Source organism: Lepidochelys olivacea (genome assembly GCF_965140295.1).
Source record: "Lepidochelys olivacea isolate rLepOli2 genome assembly, chromosome: 1".
Taxonomy (NCBI): Eukaryota; Metazoa; Chordata; order Testudines; family Cheloniidae; genus Lepidochelys; species Lepidochelys olivacea.
In genome coordinates this window covers 166,079,342-166,104,129 of record NC_140411.1, presented here as the reverse complement: position 1 = coordinate 166,104,129, position 24,788 = coordinate 166,079,342, and positions in this window count along the sequence as shown.

The following is a 24,788-nucleotide window of genomic DNA, read 5'->3' as shown; positions in this document are numbered from 1 at the left end:
AGTACTGCTATTTTTTTAAACTTATAATGGTGGCCATCCTACTGTGTGATCAGACTGCAGAAACTTTGTACCTTTTTCATGGCAAATATGGTAGACCTTATCCTGCTCGCACTGAAACCAATGGGAGCCTTTGGTAAATGGTTTTACCCAAAATATTTGTATTGTAAACATGCATTAAGGCATTTTCATGAAGCTGGAAAATAAAAATTCCATGAGATATCCCAATCCTGCAAACATTTATGCACACATTTAACTTTACTCATGTGCCGCTGAGATCTCCTAGGATCTAGGAGACATTTGACTTGCTTTGGCCATTGATTTATGCTCTCCTGAATAAAGTTAAGCACATACATAAGTGTTTGCAGGATCAGCAACTTAATTGGTGTCCTCCTGCTTCAGAAATCAGAGTTTGCCACAACGTTCTTGCTAAATAAATGTTTTTTAACCAAAGTTTTATAAAAAGTAGCAGAATTTTTTTCAAAAACACTGGAAATAAAAAATGACTATGAAAAAAATCCCAGAATGTCACCAAAATGTCTCATGGGCTCTGTTGCTTCCTGGTTTAGGCATTAGACTCTTCTTCAGGCCTAATCTACAGTAGAAAAAATTAAAAATATCACTCTTTTTTTTTTTAACATAGAGAAGGCCCATAAATTTGCTCCTCCTACGTCATGTCAAGCAGATTAAATATGTCTGACTCGGTGTCCTATGAAAAATATTTTTGTGTGTGTTATATAAGCAATTTGACTGGAAACATGCCCCCTCTGGGTGCTGTGCAATGTTCCCTCTAATTTTTTACATCCATGTGTGGAATGAATTTTGTTATGTGCACCAATATGGAGGCGATGTGTGGTGGGGCTGGGGCTGAGGGGTTTGGAATGTGGGAGGGGGCTCAGGGCTGGGGCAGAGGGTTGTGGGGAGGGGGATGGGGAGGACTCTGGCTGGGGATGCAGGCTCTGGGGTGGAGCCGGGGATGAGGGGAGTGGGGTGCAGGCTGCCCTGGGGCTGTGGCTGGGAGAGAGAACTCCTTCCAGCTCTCTCTTGACACACCAGCCTGGGGCTAGGAGAACGCGCCTCTCCCCATCATGGCAGCTCTGGTGGGGCCAGGGCTGAGGGAAAGGCCCTTCTCCCTGGCTGCGGCAGCTTCGGTGGGGCTGGGGTCAGGGGAGAGGCTCCTCTCCCTGGCTGTGTGCCTGCGTGGCCCTTAATAGCCTGCTGCGCGGCCATGCAGCTTCGAGGGAACTTAGGTGCTGTGTTTTAAACAGCATGCAGGACAACAAGCTCATTGAACTTGCAGTTTTGGGGAGGGGGCAATGCCATCTCCCAAATTACACCGATGTTCAAAAATGTATGTGGGAGGTATGGCTCCCTGAGTCCCCCCAGTTCCGGTGCCATTGCCACTTACTATGTTAAAGTTGCCAACATTTTCAAAATGTGCTCTATATGGGACATGGGGGAGATGAGATGTGGTGAAAAAGTCTTGTAACATTGCTTAAAGCAGTAGTTCTCAAACTTTTGTACTGGTGACCCCTTTCACATAGCAAGCCTCCGCGTGTGACCCCCCTTATAAATTAAAAACATTTTTTTATATATTTAACACCCTTATAAATGCTGAAGGCAAAGCGGTGTTTGGGGGTAGTATAAGGGCCCTACTGTCAATCAAACCCTAACCCCGCCCCTTGACCCCTTAGCCCTGCCCTTGACCCCTTAGCCCCACCCATCGGAAGTCCCACCCCCATGGGCTATTACTTCCGGGGTCAAGGCCGCCACATGACCGGAAGCAAGGTGAGTCATGTGACACCCACCCCACCCCTTGACCCCTTAACCCCGTCCCTTGACCTCTGCCCCCCTCACTGGAAGTCCCGCCCCATGGGGTATTACTTCCAGGGTCAAGGCTGCCACGTGACCGGAAGCAAGATATGTCATGTGACCCCTCTAACAACTCCCCCCCCCCATCCTCTACCAATCAGGATGGGTTTTGCCCCTGTAGGATCACCCAGAGAGGAGCTTTGACTAATCAGGGCGAGTTCCGGGGTGGGGGTGTCCTCTCTGGAAGTGGATCTTGTGACCCCTCTAACAACTCCTCCCCACACCCCGCTACCAATCAGGAGGGGTTTTGTTCTGATAGGACCAAGAGGAGATTTGACCAATTAGGTTGAGTTCCGGGGGTGGGGTGACCCGTCCGGAAATGATTCGTGTGACCCCCTCTAACAACTCCTTCCACAAACCTCTACCAATCAGGCTGCCCCGAGAGCAGATTTGATCAAAATAGGGCAGGTTCTGGGATGGGGTGAACCACCCAGAAGAGGGGCGTATGATCCCTCTGCCAATCAGAGTGCAGCACCATCACCCCATAAGGCCCAGCGTCAGGCAGAAGAGGCTGTCTTTTACCAAGAGCGCGTGTTTTAGAAATCGTGGAAACATGGACTCCTTCACCACTCCCGTGAGAGTGAGAACTTCAGACTTTGTTTTTGCCCCGAGGGCCTTTGACAAACCGTGGAGAAAGTGCTACATCAGTGACAGTTCCGAGGAGGAGGAGGGGGCGACTGAGGGGAGCCCTTTGGCCCAGCCATTGATGGATACCCTGGACCCTGAAACCCAGCCGCTTGTGGGGCCCCGCGATGAGCATGATGGCCTCTTGTTGTCCACCCCCCTGGAGGAGGAAGGTGATCATGGCTTGGGGGGAAGTTACAGGTGGACAAGGTGAATGAAAAAGACGTGGCTCAGGTAAATGAATGTTTAAGAAGTGACAGTCGGGGTGGGGGTGTGTAATGGGGGGTGGGAGGGCTAGGAACCAGGGATTGTGTAAATCAAAAATCAAGCAGTGGGGTGCTTATGCTGTGTCTTTTTTGAAAAAAAATCTCTCAACAGCTCGATGATGCCTTTCTGGAGGCCTTTGAGAACTTGCACATCGGTAGCCCTGTGGGAGTAAATGTATCATGCATCAGCTGTTTTTGCTCATGTCTGAGACACAGATCTCAAGAGGAAAAGGACAAAATGGAAGAATGAACCAGCACAGACACCCTCATGTTAGGAGTCATGGCGTCCATTTTTACAGGCGGGTGTAAAAGGTTGTGTTAAACCAGGCAATTAATAAAACTTATTTAAATGTGTTAATATGAATGTTGTCCCCCACCCACACTTGTGTTAGTAAAAGATGGTACCAGTAACAGTCATGTCTCCACAGGCGGCTCTGTAAAGAAAATATATTACACCCCCGGGGAAGTTGGGAGCTTTGGCGGGGTGAACCCTCTTTTTCAAGTGGCCAAAAAGCATAGTAAATCTTTAAAAAGAAGACAACTAACAGCTTGGCTTTCAGACCAGGATGCTTATACTTTACACAAACCGGCTCGAATACGTTTTAAAAGAAACAAGACCATTGTTTCAGATGTGGATGCGCAATGGCAGGCAGATTTGGTGGATATGCACCAGTTCTCCAAACAGAACAGCAATTTTAAGTACATCTTAACAGTGGTAGACATTCTATCCAAATATGCCTGGGCCTTAGGCCTAAGAGACAAGACAAGTGGTGAGGTATCCAAGGCCTTTAAAGCTATTTTTAGCGAAGGGCGTGTGCCTCAAAAATTACAAACCGATCGGAGGAAAGAATTTTTAAACAAACCCTTAAGCAGATTGTTAAAACGGCATGGCATTCACCATTTTGTTACTAATAATGAAGTCAAAGCAGGGGTTGTGGAGAGGTTTAACAGAACTTTAAAAACTAGGATGTGGAGATATTTTACAGCCCATAACACCTTTCGCTACATCGATGTGCTACCTGACTTTATAAAGAGTTACAACCAGAGCTTTCACAGAACTATACATACCAGACCCGCATATGTTAACCCTTCAAATTCTCTGAAGTATGGAAAATGGTTTATGGAGATGATTTTAAAATAAAACTGGTTGTTGCCCCTTTTTGAAAAGGCGACCACGTGAGACTATCTAAAACCAAAGGAGCTTTTGAAAAAGGTTATGAACAAACATTTACCGATGAGATATTCATAGTGGATGAAGCCTTAACCAGGGGTCAGAGACCTGTATACCGATTAAAAGACTACAAGGGTGAGACAGTTACTGGACCTTTTTACCCTGAAGAATTACAAAAAGTAAACCCCAAACGAGACAGGATTTACAGGGTTGAAAAAGTTCTAGCAGAGAAGGGAAAAGGGAGAAAAAAGCAACTACTGGTAAAATGGTTGGGGTGGCCTGATAAGTTTAACAGCTGGGTGAAAGCTTCTCAACTCTGTGACATTTAGACGCAAACAACAAACAAACAAAAGTTATTCCTCCCCGCAAAGTCAGAGAAGATGAGCGACAGCGGGTTTTACATTACTTTGCCCAGCAACACCAGCTCTGCAGTTTTTCCCCAAAACACCAGCTCAAACTTTACAATACGGCTAATTAAGCCCTTGGATCTCCGGGGTGCCTGGGAGGTGGGGTTAGTGGAAATACAATACCCGCACAGCTGGAACACTATCAACGAAGACACCCCTTTTGAAGTCACCTTTGGAGATATGGCATGGAGTTTCATCCTACGACGAGGTTATTACGCGTCCATACCCGAATTACTGGATCATATGAACAGTATCATAGCTCATCACCCCGGACCACCTGAGATGGTCATGAACTACGACCCTGTGGGTAGAAAAATTAGACTTAAATCCGCCGCTTTTACTTAGACGTTTTCTACCAGCGGGGAGCTAGCTAACATTCTGGGCTTGGGCCCCAAACACAGTGTCCAAAAATTCCCTTTCTCGGCAGACATTACAGGGGGTTTTAATTCCTTGTATCTGTACACGGATATCGTAGAACATCAGTTTGTGGGGGACTTTTCTGTTCCCCTGTTACGTTGTGTCCCCATCCAAGGAAGGAACAACGAGTTTGTCACCATCACCTACGATAAACCTCATTACGTCCCTATCAGTAAACACCACATTGACACCATTACCATTGAAATAAAGACAGATCAGAACAAAAGCGTCTCATTTCGCTTTGGCAAGGTGATCATCAAGCTACACTTGCGCCCCCGGAGAGAGCGAGTTTTCTAAAAAAGCAAAACAGTATTATGGCGATCCTAAAAAATTACGGCGACCCCAACGTCTACAGAAACTATTACAAAGCCCAGGCGGGATACGCCCTTCCTGGATATCATGGGGCTCCCGTGATGTATGGGGCAGGCGTGGGTGGAATATTCCGTAGCCTCTTTCGAAAAGCCATACCGCTTTTGAGGAGGGGGCTAGAGATTATTAAACCCCACGTAAAAACCGCCGCTCAAAACATAGCTAAAGACGTGGTAGGTCACGTCTCCCGTGCTGTTCTGGAGAAGGTGGGGAACACAGCTTCACAGGAAGGATCGGGACGGATGTACATTAAAAGGAGGAAGAAGAGAAAGAGAAATGCATCATACCCGCGACGCGCAGGTCCTCCGAAACCCTTTAAAAGAAGGGCTTTGACCCGCAGGGTCGGCCACAAGCGAAAGTCCAAGAGGAAGCCTGGGCGAAAGAGGAAACACTCACCGGCTGATACGAGAGATATATTTTAATCAACATGGCTTTCGTTCACTGTGGGTCTGAAGAATGCACCAAATCCAAACTAGACTTGTTCCAAATAGCCCCTACGCAGACCAGCATTGAGAAAAGCATCTATATCGAGGTGCCACCTCTGTCGGCCGTTACGGAGTCTGCCCCCGTTGACTTTTTTATAGCAGGGAATGGCATAGATTATATGGATTTAAACAACACACTGCTGTACCTGTGTTGCAAGATTGTAAAAGGAGACGGAACTGAACTCGACGCGGACGCCGAGGTGGGCCTGGTGAATTACCCAGTGGCCTCTATTTTTAGTCAACTGAATGTCACGCTCGGGGACCACCTTGTAAGCCAAAGCAACAACTATTACCCTTACAGGGCCTTTATAGAATCGGTGCTCAATTACAGCAACGACAGCCTCGCCACGCAATTTTCCGCAGGCCTCTTTTACAAAGACACTGCCGGACAACAGGAAGACACAGACTTGGATAGCGAAAATCTAGGGTTTGTGAGGCGTGCAAAGCTGACTGCTCAAAGCAGAACAGTAGGGCTTCTGGTTCATCTACACAGCGACCTGTTTTTTCAAGAAAAACTATTGTTGAACGGAGTGGATGTGAAAATTAAACTGACGCACAGTAAAGATCCTTTCTGTTTAATGGGCAGCGGAACCGAAGGCTTTAAACTGCGCATTCTATCAGCATCCCTTTTTGTGAAGAAGGTACGGGTGGCCCCGAGCGTTCGTCTGGGGAACGCCAAGGCCCTGCTTACCGCTAATGCCAAATACCCCGTGGACCGTGTGGGAATGAAAGTGTTTAGCATCCCTGCGGGCAGCAGGGTCAGTAACCAGGAGAACCTGTTCTTGGGACAGTTGCCCAAAATGCATGTCCTGGGGTTCGTGGATAACGATGCCTTTAGCAGAAGTTATGCTAAAAATCCCTTTCATTTTAAGCATTACGATATTAATTTTGTGGCCTTGTATGTGGATGGTGAGCAGATACTGACCAAGCCTCTGCAACCAGACTTTGAGGCAGGATGCTGCGTGAGAGAATACATGAATCTGGTACAGACGGCTGGTAAACACATGAAAGATCGTTCTCTGTTAATCGACCGTGAGGAGTTTGCACAAGGTTACACCATGTTTGCCTTTGAGCTGTCCCCCGACCAGGAATGCGCCAATCACTATTCCCTGATTAAAACCGGGAACCTGAGAGCAGAAATTCGTTTTGGGAAGGCTTTAACCATTACTGTCAATATGATCGTTTATGGGGTTTTTGACAACGTCATAGAGATAAATCAGAGGAGAAATGTTCTGTTTGACTACATGTGAACATGGACACCGTGCAGCTCTCACGTGTCTTATCAATGGACCCTTACACGAAAAAGAATTTCTTAGACGTGTTTCCCTGAGATTGGCTCCCTGGCGGCAAGCTGTCTCAGAGACCCCTAGGTTTGGTGGTCAACATGCATCCACATAGCCAACCGGGTGAACACTGGCTTGCCATGTATCTGGTGGAGCGTAACCTTGGAGAGTTTTTTGACTCATATGGGCATCCCCAAAACAGTGTGTTCTTTCCTAAAAGCATTATGAAATTTTTAAACAAAAATGCCACAGACATTGTGTTTCACAACAGACAATTACAAGACCCCAGCTCCGTCGCCTGTGGCTATCACTGCGTGTTTTTCTTACACCATAGTAGCAAGGGTTTATCTTTTGACCGGATTTTAAAATTGTATTCTAATGACTTAGTGCAAAACGACCGGATGGTGATGAATTTTGTAAAAAATAAATTTAAATACTTGGCCATGCCTAGCCTTGCGCAAAGCATGTTTCAACAAGCCCAGACATGCATATTGTGCAACGATTTTCATAGTCATGTTACCCAATAAAGCACCCCAGGTGAGGGGTTTAAAGACAATCGATGTTTGGCGTGGTTTTTTTAAAAAAAACAAAACACAATGACCCAATTCAGAAATGTTTTATTTAAAGCAAAACATTACCAGTTTTTAAAAAAAATAGAACGTGAAAAAGATCACAGACTGAGCCATTCGGCTCTTTTAGCCAATTTTCGTTTTTTAGATGGCAAAAAAGGGATCACTGTTTCTTGGTCCACACCGTTGTCGGCGATCGAGGCCTTGAGGCGTTCCAAAAGATCTCTGTTGGTCGCGTTGCTCATGACGGAAGATGGTATGTTCAGTTCCGCCATGGCATTCATAAACACATGCCATCCTTTAGGTACATGTCTGCTAGGAACAGAGCGTGTCTGGGTGACAGCCCTGACTAAGTCGAGCATGTTAGAACCATTAACCACAGAGCCTTTGTACACAAAAGACCCTTTATTGGTCCATGAAGAAATGTTTTTATCTTGGCCCAGCTTATTTAGCAATATTGATGCATTTTTCTTATAACGCTTATTCACGTTATCCAACACCTCCTGAGCAACAGAGTCTGAGGTCTTTGGTGTTTTGGAGGGTTGGGCAGTCACACTCTGTTCCTGTTCTGGTAGAAACAGACTTATTTTTCCTTTGTCCACATCGCTCTGCTTCACGTACGTTAGGTACCTTTGAAGCATGGTGCTGTAAAGTTTAGCCTTTTCATATTCACCTAAGTCAGTTCTTTGAAGAACAGATTTCATTTCAGCATCCAGTAAGCGTGTTGCGGTCGTTCTGACATTTTCCTCTGCCGGAGGGGGAGCACTTAATTGCTCCAACTGCCGGCTGGGCACCAGGTACATTTTTTCTGCATACTCCATTATCGATTAGTTAAAAGCCCCGTTATCAGAGGGATAGCAAAACTTAACAGGGGTCCTATAAACCCCCCAGACTGCTTCACCAGACACGCTTCTTTCTTTTAAGTGAAACCCTTTTATTACACAAAGTTTTTATAAGCGTGTGTTTCTTTTTCAGCACACGCACTTGCTTCGGTGTTAAAGGTACGTTTCCTTTTAAGGTGTTGAGCGCTATTTCTGAGATGGCTGCTACTAGATCATCAGAGGCCGAGCACAGTATAGCCCTCCTTTGCTGCGGGGACGATTTGCTAAGTAATTTTAAAAGGCCCAGGTTTCTTTTCACGCAGCTAGACATGTTTTCAGGCAGCAACCCCGGCTGTTAAAAAGGGGCCTGCCAATAATTCATCTCTTTTTATACTGGGCTGTTGTTCTTTTTAAAGTATAAACTGCCGGCCAGTCTGGAAGGAAAAGACCAGTTCTTAGCCTATAAGCTTCTGGTGTGGAAGCATTTAAATCCACCACCAGGTAGCCATAGGCCTTTTGGTAGCATCCTCAAAAGCTTCTAGAAAGAACTGAGCTTTGCCAGGGTACATTTGCTGAGTGAGTGTAGCAATTTGTAATCTGTCCCTGTGGTTTTTGAACAGAACCATGTACTTTGTGTTTAGGTTAATAGTGAGAGAACCTGGATTTGTGCAGGAAATGGCCCAACTTTATTATCATGCACATTATGTAAAGAGTTGTCACTTTGGATGGGCTATCACCAGCAGGAGAGTGAATTTGTGTGAGGGGGTGGAGGGTGAGAAAACCTGGATTTGTGCTGGAAATGGCCCACCTGATGATCACTTTTGATAAGCTATTACCAGCAGAACAGTGGGGTGGGAGGAGGTATTTTTTCATATTCTCTGTGTATAAATAAAGTCTGCTGCAGTTTCCACGGCATGCATCCGATGAAGTGAGCTGTAGCTCACGAAAGCTCATGCTCAAATAAATTGGTTAGTCTCTAAGGTGCAACAAGTACTCCTTTTCTTTTTGCGAATACAGACTAACACGGCTGTTACTCTGAAACTAGGTTAATAGTGCGACTCTTTTTTCCCTGGCAAAATACGTTCTGAACTATATACATAATGCTCAGGTTCCTGTGATGCACGTACTTGGTAAAGGCTTTCTCGATTTCATCGCTTTCACAAGCGGAGTTCATCAGATCATCTATGATAATCATGTTCACTTTATTGGTAGGAAACAAACGGTCATCGTCAAAAGCATCAGGCAGACCTTCCACAAAATTGATAAAGGGGTATTTACAGAGCATTTCTTTATACAGAGGTTGCCAACAACTGTAACACCACACAATATTCTCAGGCGTAACAGACAATGTTTGTTTGGCATTATCCAATACATTTTTTATAAAGTAACTTTTCCCACAGTTGCTAGGCCCCACGAGAATTGCAGAAAAGGGGTGTTTCCACCTCGTATCCATTTTTCAAAAGCCGTAGGGCAGGGTTTTAAACCCTTCTCCTAGGACCCTCTTGTTGTAAACGACTTTCTGTGTTTTTTTAAGGTTTTTGTCTCTATTTGCCACTGATTTTTGTTTCTTACAATAGAGGGTTGCTGCACCTCTATCTTTTTTGAGGGGTTTTCTTGCAGATCCGTGCAATAGTCCAGGACTAGATCTTTCAAACTGTCGAAGTTGATCTTTTCACAGTTTGCTACATTCAGGGTAATACCTTTGACCTTCATACAGGCCTTTCCTCCCGACAGTTTATACCCGTATGTTTTTGGGCCTGCCGACACAAACTCGGTGATGTGTTGATCTGGCGGGATCTCGCTCGTAAGGTCCCCTAAATAATCCCCCAGAGGGGGATTCCAGGCCCCCTCCCTTTTCACAAATATCACCGAGTCAGTGTCGTGGTACAGGCACCGCACTTGCAACCCGTCTAGGAGGTTGTATAGTTCTAAGCGGGCATAAGCGGTGGTGAAACAGGCTATGAAAACATTGGTATTGCCAGAGACAGAATAATGGTCTTTTGCGTGCTTCCAAGGTACACACGCTGTTTCATCATCGATAAACTCACAGGATGAAACCTCGTAGTTGGGGGAAAATAGGTACTGAAAGAGTTCGTCGGGGTCTCTCATGATGCTGGTATTGGGTAGGTTGGTTCTTTGGCTGAATTTATCCCACAGAGAATTTAAAAACAGTCTAGCAATTTGGCGTTTAGCGGGGTTTAGCCTGATCTCGTGTTGGCATAAAAGCACGCCTTCTTTCTGGTAGAAATCGTTAACATACTTATTTTGTTTGTCTTTGTCTGTGCCCCAGCTGGGATACCCTGAAGCCTCTTGTTTCTGGCGGCGGTGTAATTTTATGTACTCTGAAAAGAGTTCATCAGATTTTTCATTAAAATGCCAGATTTCATAGATTTTAGCCACCACGTACCCCTTCGCTATGGCTGCATTCAATTCCACCGTGCACCAAGTCCCCAGGATGGCCCTCTCCTCATCAGTGTGGGTGCATATCTCCCGCTGCTCGGTTTCTGCGCAGGTTCGGCATAGCGGGAACATAAGCTTGCCGCCCACTCTGACAGGTAACAATGGGAAAAAGAGGCCTCGTGGGGGGTACAATTTAACTTTTGCAATTCCAAAATAATTTGAAAGGGGTCCAAATTTGTCATAAACTATATCGGGGTGCCCAATAGGGTAGTCTTTGATTTTGTTTACAAAAGGGTACAAGCTGGTAAAATCATAATAGTGGATTTCTTCACCGGGCTTAGGTTTATAATATAGACGGATGGCGTTCGTCCTCCCCCCAAAAAGAGCATCCCTAGGCATGAGAGGCTGGGGTAACTGGGCTTGGTTTAAAAAGCTCGCAAGCTCCCTGTCTGTTTCTTTCATCACCACCCACTCGTGCTCCCAAAGAGTCCTCACTACAAAACCAAGCTGTTTTAGATAGTCGGTCTTGAGCTTGAGCGTCTTGTAATTAAGAAATCCAAAAGTTGTATCCATCATAGGGTTTTGTGCTTTTTCACAATGACAGGCGACACAGCCGTGAAAAAAAACACCCATTAAACTCAAAGGCTGTGTGTACCCCGTCAATATTGGCATAACCGTCTAAAAAGTAGGGGCCTACCTGTAGTTCCCCACCCTGTAAAGCGTGCCATATTTGTATATTTTCTTTTTGAGAGATATACAACAGCCACTGGATAGATGGGGTCGAATATCTCTTTTTCTGTCTGTGATAGTTATGTGGAGGGAGAAGAGCTACCGTGTTAGGCTCCAAAAACATAAACCTGTACATAGCCATGCAGACGGATGCCAGCGTTATGTACCGGAACAGATCTATACACAGTTTTATCTCGGTGAATTTACCGGGTTCTCTCTCTACTAGATCGACCTTCTCCGTCATATTCATAATTTCTTTTCTGTATAGGATACAAGCCTGTCTCAACATTTTTACATCCTGCTGGCAGTAATATGCAAGCTCTTTCTGCAGGTCAAAAGTCTCAGAGCTGTGGTCTTGATACCAGTCGAGAAACTCTGCTTTTTCCCTGGGCATCATGCTTTCTACACTGTAGTGCTCCATACCAGGCATAGGCCCCACATAATTTTGATTTTCTAAAGTGTTAAAAAAATGTGGAAAATACCCTTTGCAACCTTCAAACCCCATCGCCTGTGGGAGCTTGCTAAGCTTCATAGGCAAGAAGTTTAAAGAGTCTATAAAACGAATGCCAAGGGCCTTAACTTCCACACACATTAGTTTACTGCCCTGAGTGATCAGTTCTATGCACATCTTTTCCTTCAGTAACTGTCTAACGCAGAAATACGCATCATAACCTTTGGAATTGTGTGCTAGGAACGTGTAGTCCCGGAACTCTTTGCCAATAAAGGTCTTAACAAACATAGAAAGACATTCGTCACCCTTAAATTCCCAGGATTTTTCCGGCTTTAGGGACATCGCAAAAATATAATTGGGAGTGTGCAACCCAGTCTCCTGCATGCATTCAAAATCATAAAAAATATACTTTTCTGATGATTCGGGCTTTCTAAGACTGTCCATAAAACAGAGGTGAACGTCTACATCTCCAACTATCAAACCCTGACACTGCTTACAGCGCCTCCCTTTACACCTGTGCCGCTTGTCCACGTACGCCTGACACTTATCGCACTAAGTTTTAGACAGGCATTCAACTTGGTTTTTTGACGCACAGTTGACATGTCTGTCTAAACACTCTTTGGACCGACAATACAGTTTACAGCTAGGACACCTCAGCTGCACACCCACGTTGTCAGAGCATGTTGCGCTCAAGCAGAGACGGCAACGATACCTGCAAGAATGGTCGTGACTGTACACCGTGTGGCAAAACTCACAGTAATTTTTTGCTCCAAACAACTTTTTCACATCCAGAACCCCATAGTAATGTTCATTGTGCAACAGGATGAAATAAGTATTAGGGTACACGGGGCCCCCCGTTTTAAAAAAACCCCAGCCACCTTTCACCGCATACAGCACCACCTGTATGTTAACTCCTAAATGCTGTTCAAACTTTGCTACATCACTGAGCATAACCTTTTTTTGATCTGACCACCCCAGTTTCTCGTGCAACTTTCTCGCCTCTGCTAACAATTCTGCATCCGTAGGTTTATGACTGGCCATGACGGCCAAGAGCCCTCCCGCAAAACATAGATTGGTACCGGTGTAAGTCAGGTCTAGTAAACATTGTCTCTTTTTATGAATAATCTGACTACTAAGGATAGAATTTAAAACTCTTCGAGCGCCCCCACCCCTATTTTTTACAACTGTCACAACGAGGTGCAACGTCCCATCGAGATGCAATTCTCTATTGCTCTGAAGCAGCTTTGAGGTCTAGTTTAAGAAATCCTCAGCGGACAGCTCATCCCTAGTTCTTCTGACTGAAAACAAAGGGTTAGTTAAACGACAGCTCTCTAAACGTAACTGTACGTAATCATCAGGGCCTACCCTACCATTAACGTCATCAAGAACTAGCTGTATCCCTCTGTGTATGGCTTCAACAGCCTGTTGAGCTGAATTTATTTGCTCAAGATGGACAAAACGAAACTCCTCACAATACACCAACCCCCCAAATCTAGGTAATTCACATTGCCAACTTCTCACTCTCCCCATATACACCTCTGCATTTTCAGGGTTACTTGGGGGTTCCTCTACGGAACCATCAGTGGCATCTTCTACATCCGATACTAATTGAGAGTCAGACTCTGAGACGCCTCCGTGAGGGTCATTGGGAGTAGATGGGACTCCGTCTAGAGAGCACTCTGGGGAATTTTCTAAACCAGAGTCTGATTTCGCCTCCCCATTTTCAGACATGCCAGTTTGAGAGCCTCTGGTAGGGGGCATCTCTTTTTGTTTTTTTCCCCTCATTACCTCTTTAGCCCTTTTTAAAATTTTTACAGCGACCCTGGCCTGGAATTTTTTGGCAGCCATCTGTTTATCCCCCAAGCGCCATTCGCCCTTTTGTTTACACACGAGCTGATGTGCACCCTTGAAGGTACACCTTTCCACACCTAGTCATGCCTGATCAGAGCCACCCTTTCCAGCCCCCCTTTCTTTTAGGCCCCCTGAGGATTCAGCGTCCATCAGTTTTCTGAATAAAGCATCAAACTCTTCCCAAATACTAGAATATGGGGGATCTTTGTCAGTCCTTAGTTTTTTATTCACAACCCCTAGAGTGCCTACTCCGGGTTTGTGAATGTGGATGTTTTCGCTCACAGTTTTCTCAGGGCTTGGTGCGGCGGTGGCCACTGAGGAAGTGGAGTTGTGTTTGCATGGTTGCAATACCTTGGCATCGCAAGTGTTTTCAATCCTTGGTTTTTTATTCACAACCCGTAGAGCGCCTGTTCTGGGTTTGTGAATGTGGGCGTTTTCGCTCACAGTTTTCTCAGGGCTTGGCATGGCGGTGGCCGCTGAGGAACTGGAGTTGTGTTTGCATGGATGTTTTTTTACCAGAGTGTTTTGTTTTGTCCTTGGGTTTGACGTAAATGAGGTTTGGACTGGGCTGATGCTTCATCTGCACTCTTGTGCTGTTTTGCATTGTTAAAGGTCTCAAAGCAGATTCCTGGTTCTTTGGTGGTTCTCGGGGAGGGGTCCTTGTAGCTCCCACTACAGCCTTGTCAGAAGGGCTGCATATGCCTGCTTGGGGCAGGGGGGGAAAAAAAAAGCATTTTACAAAAACGTAACTTTGCCAGCTTTCTCACCCACACCTATGTATGTACTTAAAATACAAAACCTCATAAATTAACCAGACTAATAAGCAAAATATATTTACCCGGCTTCATCCATCCATCTGTCACTGATACTTGTGAATTTTTCTTTTCAGTTGTCTCTTTCCTTTTTCTTTTGAGCATTTTTACCCGCTCATGTTTTGACCGTGCTGTAAAGCAAACAACATTCTAATAAAACACATGAAACTGTCTAGTAAACTTTAAAATAAAATAAAAAAATATCCATTAGGGTGTTTTTTCTATTTAAAAAAGTCATAGCTTTAAAACAAAATAATCCATTTCAGGCTGTACAACAAACACAGGCTTTGAGTTTATTTCTACCACTTTGAAAACAACCCCCACAAATATTTTTTTTAAAAAATACATCTCATTTTGCAAAGTAAAAACCCTGTTAATTGGAAACACACCATCACCATCAGTTTGTAGACATATACTTTTTAAAAACCACCTATGTTTTACACACACACACACACACACACAGTATAAAACACTGTTTGCAACAAAATACTTTTCAATAAACCCACATGCTTTTAAAAAGACCCCTGGTTGTTCTGGCCCCCGCCCCGCCCCAGCCATGTGTGCTTGGGGTCTTTGGGGTAAAAAAAACAAGACAAAATGTTAGTTAGTATTAGCTCCCAAATCCCTATTCAACCTATGTAATACCTGAAGTTATTAAGCACAACTACAGTTAAAAATGGTTTTTACTTTGGGCTGGTGATGAACTGCAACTTAAAGTTACTGGCTCCATGCTAAACAGATCACGCTGCAATAAAGATATGCACCATTATTTACTAAGATAGCATGGCCAAAAAATGGGATTATATAATATATATATATTTTCAGAGTTAAAAAAAAACCAGGGAACATACCTCCACTTGCAGTCCAGCAGCAATTCAAGAGAGTTTCTGTTGAAAGAGACAGTCTCCAAGCTACCTGAGGTTTTGTTTTTATTTTTTACACCATCCTAACTCTTTTGTTTCAAAATAGTTAGCAGGTTGATTGGATCACCTCTCCCTAGCATTCCCTTTTGTGATCAGGGGTGGGGAATAAGTTTTCTGCACAATTGGGCTGCTTTTTTTTTCTTTCTTTTTTTAAGTTCAAATACTTTTTGTTTCTCCCCCCTAGGGCCTTCTTACAGTAACCATTTCAAGTGAGGGGCCCTTTGCAGATATCAATGAATGTCTTGGGCTTGTTTTTGTTTTTAAAAACATGTTTCTTTCATGCTTAAAGTTTGGTGGGGCGGGGGGTGATTTCTAGAAAAAGTGCCCCGTGGCCTACAACCAACTCCTGGGCCATATTTAAACTGGCCTATAGCTTTCCACCAACTCCAGGGGTTATATTTAAACTGCCCAATAGCATCTGCAAACTCCTGAGGTTTTATTTCATTTCATATTAATCAGAACTCACCATCCTCACCCACCCACCTCCCTTACTATGGGTGCACCCCCATCAAAATTAACCCTATGGCAACAAGGGTGAGTAATCACAGTCACCCTGGCTATTCAGTGAGGGGGGTGGTTAAACCCGTTCAGTTCAACAGAATAAGTCAGCTCTATTGTACTCAACCACATGTCTGAACAATCCCTGTTTATTTTATTGTAAACACATTTTTAGGATATTTTTCCCCCTCCCACAACATACATTTCAGCTTTTTTTTTTTTTTTTTTTTTTGCTGTAAATGGGTCTCTCTTACACAAAAGACACAAGAGCTAGGTTCTCACAAACAATTTTTTGTTTTATTTAAAAGACATACAGCTCCTTGAAAACAAACCAAGATGCTCCATTAAACAAAGAAGGAAAGAAAAAAAAGACTTTAAGCTTCCTTAAGGGCCAGAGACCTTTTAACAGAAATACAGATAGTCACAAAGCACTTTCCAATAGATTTTTTTTTTTAAATTTACAGCTACCAAGTTTTATATTGCATGTTTGGCCCCTCACCATTTTCTAACTTAATCCTTTTAGAGTTCTTACAAATAGCCTTTTTCTTAAGCAGGGTTCTGTAACTTTTTGTGTGGACCAGACGGTCAATATAACGCTCTAAGCAGGCATCTTCCGGTTTGGTCATTTTCTTTAAAACATGGTCAGGGTCTCCACTGAATTGCACAGCATTTATCAAGGTCACGCCTTGTGCTAAACGTTCTTGGGTTAGGCACAGACATTGCATAGCATAACCTATGGCAATAACAGTGTTTAATAAGCTTTCCAAACACAGCTCAGCACACAGGCCCCGGAGCTTGCAGTTTATATCCACTGAAGTCCAAGTCACACAGTCATGGTGCCGCTGGCCTGGTGCATCTATGACACAGCCCTCACAATCTTCAAAAAGCTTTTCCCTAAGACAATGATTAAGAACAGAATAAACAGCAACGCGTACAATAGTCCGCATGACTTTTTTATGCTCACGACGTGGCACTGGCTCAGTCAGTTCCATGCCAAGCCTCCTCCTAAACTCCTCATAGCTGTCATCCTCGGAGTCCTCTTCAACATTTTGTATCGGCGTTGAGCAAAAACAAGGTGGGCTCGGTTCATCTTCGCTGCTTGGTGCAACGCTGTCCAGAGTCTCCGGGTCCTCTAGAAAGGCATCATCGAGCTGTTGAGAGATTTTTTTCAAAAAAGAAACAGCGTAAGCACCCCACTGCTTGGTTTTTGATTTACACAATCCCTGGTTCCTAGCCCCGTTACATCCCCACCCCGACTGTCACTTCTTAAGCATTCATTTACCTGAGTGTTCACCTTGTCCACTAGTGACTTCCCCGAGCTGCGATCAACTTCCTCCTCCAGGGGAGTGGACAACAAGAGGCCATCACGCTCATCGTGGGGCTCCACAAGCGGCTGGGTTTCAGGGTCTGGGGTATCCATCAATGGCTGGGCCAAAGGGCTCCCCTCAGTCGCCCCCTCCTCCTCCTCGGAACTGTCACTGATGTAGCGCTTTCTCCGTGGTTTGTCGAAGGCCCTCAGGGCTAAAACAAAGTCTGAAGTTCTCACTCTCACGGGGGTGGTGAAGGAGTCCATGTTTCCACGATTTCTAAAACATGCGCTCTTGGTAAAAGATAGCCTCTTCTGCCCGATGCTGGGCCTTATGGGGTGATGGTGCTGCACTCTGATTGGCAGAGGGGTCATATGCCCCTCTTCTGGGCAGTTCACCCCATCCCAGAACCTGCCCTATTTTGGTCAAATCTGCTCTTGGAGCGGCCTGATTGGTAGAGGTTTGTGGGAGGAGTTGTTAGAGGGGTCACACGAATCATTTCCGGACGGGTCACCCCGCCCTCAGAACTCATCCTAATTGGTCAAATCTCCTCTTGGTCCTATCGGAACAAAACCCCTCCTGATTGGTAGTGGGGTGGGGGGAGGAGTTGTTAGAGGGGTCACAAGACCCACTTCCAGAGAGGACACCCCCACCCTGGAACTCACCCTGATTGGTCAAAGCTCCTGTCTGGGCAGACCTACAGAGGTGAAACCCATCCTGATTGGTAGAGGGTGTGGGGGGGTGGAGTTGTTAGAGGGGTCACAAGACCCACTTCCGGAGAGGACACCCCGCCCCGGAACTTGCCCTGATTGGTCAAAGCTCCTCTTGGGGGAAGTCCTACAGGGGTGAAACCCATCCTGATTGGTAGAGGGCAGTGGGAGGAGTTGTTAGAGGAGTCACATGACATATCTTGCTTCTGGTCACGTGGCAGCCTTGACCCTGGAAGTAATACCCCATGGGGTGGGACTTCTGGTGGGGGGGCAGAGGTCAAGGGACGGGGTTAAGTGGTCAAGGGGTGGGGTGGGTGTCACATGACTCACCTTGCTTCCGGTCATGTGGCAGCCTTGACCCCGGAAGTAATAGCCCATGGGGGCGGGACTTCTGGTGGATGGGCTAAGGGGTCAAGGAACGGGGTTAGGGTTTGATTGATGGTAGGGCCCTTATACTACTGGGGTGGAAGCTGACAGCTCGTGACCCCCATGTAATAACCTCATGACCCTCCATGAGGTCCCGACCCCCAGTTTGAGAAACCCTGGTTTAAAGATTGGATTCTTCTTAGGTTTCATAGACTGATAGAGTTTAAAGCTAGAAGTGACCATTAGTGTCATCTAGTCCAATCATCTGTATATCACTTTCCATAAAATTTCATCCCATTACTCCTGTACTGAGCCCAATAACATTTGTTAGACTAAAGCATCTCTTCCAGAAAGGTATCTAGTCTTGATCTGAAGACATCAAGAGCTGGAGAATCGACCACTTCCCTTTGTTGTTTGTTCTAATGGTTAATCAACGTCACCATTTATGATAAACAGCGCTGCTTCTGCCCAGCTCCCATGGATCTTCCATCTGTTTCTTAGAGACTTGTTCCCATTCATAGGTTTGAGACAGCATTGGTGCCATGGATACTGATGATTTAGTTTTTAAAACTTCCAGTTTCTTGCTTCTTTTCTTGATTATATGAGCCTTTAAAAAAAAAACAGATTTTTGGTATCTACCAACTTGCTGACATGATAGAAACAACTGGTGTCTTTTAAATAAAATGTTATTAATGTAGTCATGTTTAAATGCAGAACCTGACTAGATGGGTGTGCTCCCTTTAATTGTTAGCCTGCCCCTCACTCCTTCCAGAGTGGTGTATTTCAACCATTCTATATGTCCTCCAGAGACAGGAATGTGGACTAAGCGGAGGAGGTTGGTATAAATTACCAGCTAAGGCCTTGTCTACACTACCGGGGTAAGTCAACCTAAGTTACGCTACTCCAGCTGTGTGAATAATGTAGCTGGAGTCAAGGTAGCTTAGGTCAGCTTACTGTGGTGTCTACACCGCACTGGGTTGATGGGAGAATCTCTCCCATCCACTGACATTACTCTTTTCATTCTGGTGGAGTACCAGAGTTGATGGGAGAGCAATCTGCGGTCAATTTAAGCAGGCTTAGTGAATAAATAGTGACCCAATAAATTGACCCCCTGCTGCATTGATCGCAGCAGCGTAGATCTCCGGTAAGTGTAGACATGGCCTAAGTGAGGTTTGAGACTCCTCTCATTCGGGGATTATTCATGCCAGTTTCTGAAGCAGAAGTCAAACCATGTTTCAAAGAATGCTTATTTGTGAGTCTTATTAAGATTACTGTTATCTCCCTGGGGAACCAAGTTTTCTAATAGTATGAACAATGCCTTATTAGACACCGTTAGCACTGCGGTTTCTATATACTCCATTTTTCTTTCATATTTCTTGTGCCATATCATTTTGGCCTTTTATCTGGGGTAAATAAATGCTATAATGACCGTACTCTTTAACTGACTGGTAGTAATATTTGCCTATTTAAATACCCCTGTAATTTCCCTTGGATAACATCTTGCCCTACACTGTTTTAGAGTGTTGGTGTACACTACTGAGCAGATGTGATATTTCACCCCAGAGGTAGCTACACATCAGTGATGGGCAAAGTAGATTGTGTGTGCATATGTATTAGTCTGGAGAACCAGTGAAGTTTATAAAGCTCTTTGAGATCCACTTTGGATGAAAGTCACTGTATAAATGTGTGTCATTAACATCAATATGAGCTTTATAGAAACATCATGTCATAGAACTAGCCACTTACTTTGAAACCAGATGTCAACAATCCGCTTCACATAAAGCATTGTCAGTCTAAAGGCGAAACATCATGCACCCTTCTCGCCTCTATTTATGGTGGAATATTCTTAGAGTAAGTCTTGTTACACGATAATGAAATTAACAACGTATTCTTCTCCGGTAATGCCATTGCATAGGCAAGTGCTAATGAAATGGATTACTGTTCAATTAATTATAAAATATTCAGATACAGATCTTGCATCCTTCAGCTTAAAAAAATGTCTCGTCTGCTGTGGAGATGTGGGTATATTTGCACAATTTGACATTAGCTAATCCCTTTTACATACTTACAGGCTACTGCAGAGGTTATCCACTGCAAATTCTCGAAATCCAATCTTGAGCACCACAGGAGACCTCCTTTCATGATGAAACAGTTTTGTCTGTTTTCGTATCTTCGTTAACAGAGTTCTCTAAGTTTATGTAAATTGGGTTCTAAAAGCATCTTGGTGGTTTTTGTTTTTTCTTTGAGAAAGGAAAATTATCAGATGTTTTTGGTGGTTACTGAAGTACCCTGCACTGTTTTTGGTTCTTCCCTGAATAAAAATGAATTGCTACAGTGATGACTAAGAAGTATTGCACTGATGCTATTATACAGGGTTGCAGTGATTGGGCTGGAATCTGTGTGCTACTGCTGGTTCCTGGTGCACTTGCTGGTGGCTCAAAGAGAGCTCGCTGGCCACATGATGCTGGCTTTTTCCTCTTTGCTTCCAGCTTGTAACCTGCATTAAAAGATGTCTAAAAAGAACGGAAAATACTTTCACGATATTATTTTTCCCTGTCAACAACTGCTGTAGTTGCCACATGGGTGTCAGGTGATTGGGACTAGGAGGTGAATTGTGTGATGCCAGGTCTATGAGACAACCAGGCAACCTGAGGGACTGCCTCGCTCCCCATGCCATTCTGCCAAAGCAAAGAACTCTGGAACTTGCTCTTCCCCTCCCCCCGCTTGGTGGGAAATGTCCCAAATTTGGTGACTATTTGGGCACATTGCAAAAGACTGGTTGACAGGACTGAGGCTAAGCTTCCCATAAACAATGAAGGGGCAGAAGGACTTTCTGGAGGGTGTCTGGATGAGTTCCTGTTGATGTGACTATCTTAGTGCTGCTGCTGCTGGGATTTCACTGTATTTATGAGATTGTTAATGGTGTGTCAGGATCATTGGCTAGATATCTTTTTATTATTTTTAATCTAAATAAATGAAACCTCTCTATCCAGTTGTAACCCATGCAATGAAAATATTTGAGCCTTCCTGAACAATAATATTATTTCATACTGTTAGTGCAGAATCTGTGTGTGTGAGTGTGCGTGTGTGTGTGTGTTAGGGTACATCTAAGCTGCACACCACTTGTGGCGGTGGCACGTAGGGTATGTGTAGCTACACACCGCAGTGAAAAGCAGGCTGTGTCCACACTCACTGCGGTGTGTAGCTACATGTTCTAGTGAAAGGCTCTGTCAGGTGGCGACAGCGAGGTAAGACTGGCAGCTCCCTGTGGCAGGGAAAGGCTCTGGCAGTGGGGAGCCAGCCGGGAAAGGCTCCAATAGCATGGCTAAAAATAGCAGATACTGCTTGGGCCGTGTAGAGTATGTACCTACAGGGTTCAGGCATGTCTTTACTCTACTTGCCTAAGCATTGCCTGACTCACCATTTACACTGCTATTTATACCTATGCTAGGAGGGCATGCAATGTATGTGTTCTACACACCGCCAAAAGGAGTGTGTAGTTTAGACGTTCCTTTAATGAGTTTGTGGAATAGTCCACAGCCTTATCTTTAATAAGGAACATTCTTCTGTGAAATTTGAGTTCTTTAGATGTTGTTTCCCTCTCTGCTCATCTGTACCTCACACCTGCAAATTCCAGTTTTATCTTTGTTATGCTTTTAGATAGGTTTGCATCTGACGACTTTGCATTGTTGATTGGGAGTTGATGTGTGACATTTGGACCCTTTTCTTTCACTCCAGAATTGCTACGTTTATCAACATATTTATGAATATCAATATATTTATCAATATAGGTATTGCTATATTTATCAATACAAAGCAAAAAACCACTAAGGTCCTATGGATCATATTTAGTTTAGCTTTGTATTTTAAATTCAGTGTAGCAAGTTAGGAAGAAAAGAATACTGGAGACATTATTTTCCCCTGCATCTGATTGAACAAGACTTTAGAGTTAATAAATATTATTTGCATTCTGTTAGTGCCTAGGAGTCCCAGTCATGGACCGGGACCCCATTGTGCTAGGCACTGTACAAACACAGAACAAAAAGATGATCACTGCCCCAAAGTAGCTGTTACTCTTGAATTGTGGCTATAATTTATTCATAAATTACAATAAGTAAATAAATAAATCATCATAGTCATGTGACATCCAAAGTAGCATTCACTAGAAAGACAGATTCTTTCAAATAAGCATCTTAGCAGGCCCAAAGTGTAACCATGTCCATCAAACCACTGAATTAAAGAGAGAGATTATAGCACTGTAGATGTTCCATCACTTTTCTTTTTTTATAAGAAAAGTATACTTAAAGAGCCAAAACCGCTTGCTCTAGTCACAGAACTAATCACATTAACTTCAAGGGGATCACTTGCGTCAGTAAGGTGAAAACAGATTCAACTTCATAAGATTATGTTATGAAATGGGGATCTATTCCTCTCTTTCTGTGTTTGCAAATCTCCAATTCAGAGTAATATGAATGGTAAGAATAACATGAAGGTAAAATGGACAATTTATCCACTTTAATCACTGAGTTTCATAGTCCTGAATGGGAAAAAAGATCAGCATGTTAAAACTTGAAAGATCTCTATTATTATTCTTAGAAAGGATATGAAGTGCCAGCATGAAAATAATCAAATTTAGTTTGTTCTTGCCCCAGATCATGTAAAACTCATTTGCTGGTGAAGACTCATAGATTATGAGTCCAGAAAGGACCACTGCGATCCACTAGTCTGACCTTCTGTATAACACAAGCTATAGAACATCCCTGAATTAATTTCTGTTTGAACTAGTCCGTCTCTTTTAGAAAAATACATCCACTCTGCATTGTCAAAATGTCCAGTGATGGAGAATCCACCACAACCCTTGGTAAGGATTTCCAAAGGTTAGTTATTCTCACTGTTAAAAATGTGCGCTCTATTTACCGTCTGAATTTGTCTAGCTTCAGCTTCCAGCCATTGGATCTTGTTATACATTTGCTAATACAGAAGGCTCTTCAGTCCAGCAGACAAATTTCTGTTCCACGTGTAGGTACTTATCAACTGTGATCAAGTCACTCCTTAATCTTATCTTTGTTAAGATAAATAGATTGAACTCTTAGAGTTTATCACTGTCAGGCATGTTTTCTAATCCTTTAATTGTTCTCATGGCTCTTCTCTGAACCCTCTCCAGTTTATCAACATCCTTCTTAAATTGTGGGCACTAGGACTGGACACAGTATGCCAGCAACGGTCTTACCAGTGCCAAATACAGAGGTAATAACCTCTGTGCTTCTACTCAGTATTCGCCAGTTTATACATACAAGGATCACATTCGCTTTGTTGGACACAGTGTTAGCACTGGGAGCTCACATTCAGCTGATTATCCACCAGGACTTCCAAGTCCTTTTCAGAGTCACTGCTTCCCAGGACTTGTAAGTATGGCCTGCATTCTTTGTTACTAGATGTATGACTTTACATTTGGTCATATTAAAACATGTTATTTGCTTTTGCCAAGTTTACCAAATGATCCATACTGGCCTGTGTCAGTGGCCTGTCCTCTTCATTATTTATCACTCCCCCAATTGTGTGTCATCTACAAACTTTAACAGTAATGATGTTATATTTTTTCTAGGTCATTGATTAAAAACATTAAATAGTGTAGGGCTGAGAACTGATCCCTGCAAGACCCCATTAGAAATAGACCTACTTAATAATGATTCTCCATTTGCAGTTACATTTTGAGACCTATCAGTTAGCCAGTTTTTTAATCCATTTAATGTGTGTCATGTTGAATTTTGTGTTGTTCTAGTTTCTTAATCCAAATATTGTTCAGGTCCAGATCAAATGATTTACAGAAGTCCATGTATATTATATCACTTTTATATTATATTACCTTAATCAACCAAACTTCTAATCTCAAAATAGTAAGATTGATAACATCTATTTTCCATAAACCCATCTTGATGGGCATTCATTTAATTCTTTATTAATTGAGCCCCATATCAGCTGCTCTATTATTTTGCCATGGATTGATGTGAGGCTGATAGGCCTATAATTACCTGGCTAATCTCACTTACTTTTTTTAATGGGCACAACATTAACTTTATTCTGGAACTTCCCTAGTGTTTGAAGACTTATTGAAAAAAAAAATTAATGGCTCAGTGAGCTTCTCGGCCAGCTTTTTTAAAACTCTTGGATGCAAGTTCTCTGGACTTGGACCTGATGATTTAAAAATGTTTTACTTTATAGCTGCTATTTAACTTCCTTCTTCATTACTGCTGACATGGAGAGTATTTCATTATCATCATCAAATGATATGAATATATAATCTGGCATTTTTCCAAATATGGAATGGAAATATTTATTGAATACATCTTCCTTTCTTGCATTATTATTGACAATTCTACCTTTTCCATCTATTAATGGACCAGTAACATTGTTAAGATTCCTTTTTGTTCCTAATATACATTAAAAAAACCCTCCTTCT